General features: G+C 45.1%; 1 pseudogene; it reads left to right on the top strand.

Moving 5' to 3' along the window:
- The first annotated feature begins 2,595 nt into the window (after positions 1–2,595).
- On the top strand, positions 2,596–3,412 carry LOC102424224 (annotated as a pseudogene).
- Positions 3,413–3,925: the final 513 nt, after the last annotated feature.

Raw genomic sequence — 3,925 nt, 5'->3', positions numbered from 1 at the left:
AGCAGTGAAACATTGTTTTAGTGTTAAGTGTATCTTCAATATCGTTTGGGCATATACCTACACTAAAAATGATATCTCATTTACCTAAAACTCAGAATTAATCAGGCCCCCCTGTAGTTCATTTGCTCCGGCCGACAGCCCTGCCGGCCTGGCACCCGGCTCAGCGCCCTCGCTCAGAGAAGGTGAACCATGACGTCAGCTGCATTGAATTGACGCGTCTCAGGCAAATACCTTCCTTTCAATATGCTGTCCCGCAAGCTCACGGTGGCTTCTTCCTCTGATTCTGTGAAGTCTCTAAGTTGACACCAGTCCCCTTGGAGGTGGGTCTCACACTCGGGATCCAGTGTTCACACCCTTCTGACTCGAGGTGAGGGATGGGGCGTCTGTAGGAGGTTCCGAGGCCGATGGGGTTGACACCCTCCCTTCTTGCACACGGTTTCAGGGTGTTATTCTCAGCTCCCATGCAGCGCAGACATGGATCCCCCGAGGGAACATGATCACATCCAACCTCTGGCTTTTCACATGAGACAGCCTTGTCTCAGAAAGGAGGTGGCTTGCTCAGCTCAGGAGTGACTTGTGAATGGTATTATTTATTTATTTGGATTCCATTTTTATTAATTTAGCTTACTCTGGATAGTAATTAAAACAATTGGCTTGCCCTATAAATGCTTAATCACATTAACAATAATGCAACTTGCCTGGCTGGCATGGCTCAGTGGTTGAGTATCGATCCATGAACCAGGAGGTCACCGGTTCAATTTCCAGTCAGGGCACATGCCCAGGTTATGGGCTTGATCCCCAATAGGGGATGTGCAGGAGGCAACTGATTGATGATTCTCTCTCATTATTGATGTTTCTCTCTCATTATTGATGTTTCTCTCTCTCTCTCCCTCTCCCTTTCTCGCTCTAAAATAAAAAATAAAAAAAAAGAATGACGTACTGACATATGCTCCAACCTGGATGAGACATGAAAACATGCTAAATGAGAGAAGCCAGCCACAAAGAACCACTTTTCATGTGATTACATTTCTATGAACTGTTCAGAATATACTAAACTATGGAGAAAGTAGATGAGTGGTTGCTTAATCTGGGAGGTGTTGAGGACTAGGGTTGTGGGTAGTGACTAGTTATGAATACTATGTTTCTTTTTGTGGGGGAGACATAATATTCTAAAATTAAATTGTGGCGATGGCTGTACAACCCTGTGAATATACTAAAACCACTGAACCATTTTATCATATGCGAATTGTATCTTAATAAAAGTATCAACAAAAATTCAATACACGGAGCACAGAAAGAAAATGGGCCATGAATATAACCAGGCAATCCATGGAAAAGAAAATACCTCATTCAACTTTACTCATAAGGAAAATAAAAGTTAAAAGTACAATGAATACCATTTTCACCTACTCAGTTGGGAAATTTTAAACAAAGTACGAGCATGTGGTGTTGGCCAGGCTGTAGGGACACACTTTGTGGCCAGGGGTGGAAATCAAGACAGTACAACCTCTGGGGAGGGCAATTTAGCAACATCTATCAAAATTACACGTGCACACCCTCTGCCCCAACATGGAGTGCCATGCGCCTCTGTTCTGTTTGCCTCTAGACTTGTTTCATGTGAGATAATGAGGCATTAAGTATTTAAACTCTGATTATATTCGGTTTTCTGGTATATGAGACTAAAATGAATAACTAATCATCCCAGCAGTCCCACGTCCTATTCTATAGGTTTCCCCACATGTGTTTGTTGTCGCATCATTATGTCCATCAGAAGGAAAGGAGTTACAGAAATGGTGGTGCCTCCACATACCCACAGGGGGAACACGGAGGGGCTTTACAAAGGATGCTCATTATGTGCTGATGAAAAGTGACCTCCAAGACAACTTAAGTGTCCTGTGTAGGAAATGCTAGCACTTGTGTAAAATTTTAAAAAACTACTTTAAAATATACAGATAGTGTCTGGAAAGACATGTAGAAACTGATAATGCTTCTGTAGCTGGGATCTGGGTGGTGGAGGGCTGGGGTGATTCTTACTTTTCACCACACACTCTTTTTGTACGTTTGGGCCATGTGTCCCTTTACCTGTTTAAATGGTAAACAGAGTAAAGGATGCAGTGTCAGGGAGATGGTGTACCCCGCAAACGGGACCCTTCCTTTACTCTCACAACTACTGGAATCGAGAGCTGCTTCCAGACATGCAGCTTCCCCAGAGCCTGGAAGCTGGATTTTAACTTGCTGTGTGCCTTTAGGTTGGTCACTTTCCTTCTCTGAACCTCAGCTGGACCACCTGACAACCTAAGAGCCTTGCGGATGGATCCCAGGCTCTGCTCCCGCAGGGCCACCAATGTGAGATTCACTTCACAGCCGCTAGATGTGCTGCTAAAGGAGAGGCACTGTGGCTGGGGCCACCCAGCTTTTAATTTTATTTATTGATTTTTAGAGAGAGAGAGAGAGAGAGAGAGAGAGAGAGAGAGAAACATCAATTTGTTGTTCCACTTATTTATGCATTCATTGGTTGCTTCTTGTATGTGCCCTGACCTGAGATGGAACCTGCACCCTTGGCCTATCGGCCACGGGCCCACCTATCTTTTAAAAATGGAGTCACCTGGTCTGAGCAGCACCGGGGCAGTTGGCAAGAACAAGTGCAACAGAGGGAGCCAAGAAGAAAGTGGTTGGTATGATGTGAAAGCACCAGCCATGTTCAACACAAGAAACAGTGGGAAAACCCTCGTCACGAGAGCTCAAGAAACCGAAAGTGCCTCTGATGGTCTCAAGGTCGTGTTCTTGAAGTGAGCCTCGCTGACCCGCAGAATCATGAAGGCGCATTTAGAAAACTCAAGCTGATTGCTGAGGAAGTTCAGGGCGCAACCTGCCTGATTCATTTCCGTGGCGTGGATCTTACCAGTGACCAAATGTGCTCCATGGTCAAAAATGGCAGACCATGATTGAAGCTCATGTCCACGTCAAGACGACTGGTGGTCCTTTGTTTTGTCGATTCTGTGTTGGTTTTACTAAAAAACACAGCAATCCCATTCAGAAGACCTCTTATGCCCAGCATCAACAGGCCCGCCACATCCGGAAGAAGATGATGAAAATTATGACCCGAGAGGTGCAGACAAATGACTTGAGAGAAGTGGTCAGTACACGGATTCTAAGCGGATTCCAGACGCACTGAAAAGACACAGAGGAGGTGCCAACCTATTATCCGCCCCATTACGTCCTTGTTAGAAAAGTCAAAATGCGGAAGAAGCCCACGTTTGAATTGGGAGAACTCATGCAGCTTCACGGGGAAGGTCTCAGTTCTGGGAAAGCTACTGGGGATGAGACAGGTGTGAAAGTAGCAATAGCTGGTGGATCTGAGCCCCAGGCCAAGAATTATTTTAAAATTCAGACGTTTAATGGTGACAAATAAAAAAAAAAATCCTGTTTGTGAAAAATAACCTTGAGTCACCGGAGGGAATTTTAACATAAAAAAACCCAAAAACACAGCCATTGTAGGGTAAATGATTCAAAGAAGCAGAAAAAAAAAAAAAAAAAAAAAGAGGGCTCAGAGCTCAGCTCCTCTGGGCTCCAACGGTGGAGGATGCAGTCAGGTGTCCTCTATCAGGATGGCAGCATGGGCAGGCTTAAGAGGTTGGTGGGACCCCAGGCCTGGTGAGAGGTTTGTCTCCCTGTCAGTTTTGGGTTGCCTTGTCTGGGCAGAGAGCCTTGAAAAGCATGGGATGTAGAATCAGGGTGGGCTGCTCTGTTGGTGTCTCTATTTTCCATCTGTGAAATGGGTACAACAGTCACACCTGCCTTATAGGGTTGACCTGGCAAATGAATTATATGTAGTTCTTTTAGCAGTCTGTGTCCTTGACACATTAAAGAGCCAGTAAGTGTAGCTGCCATATGTACGAAGAGTGGAGAAACTTCCTCTTCAGAG

This window comes from Myotis lucifugus, unplaced genomic scaffold (genome assembly GCF_000147115.1).
Source record: "Myotis lucifugus unplaced genomic scaffold, Myoluc2.0 scaffold_285, whole genome shotgun sequence".
Classification (NCBI taxonomy): Eukaryota; Metazoa; Chordata; class Mammalia; order Chiroptera; family Vespertilionidae; genus Myotis; species Myotis lucifugus.
Note: the sequence above shows the minus strand (reverse complement) of the source record. Positions and strands in the feature narration are given on the sequence as shown.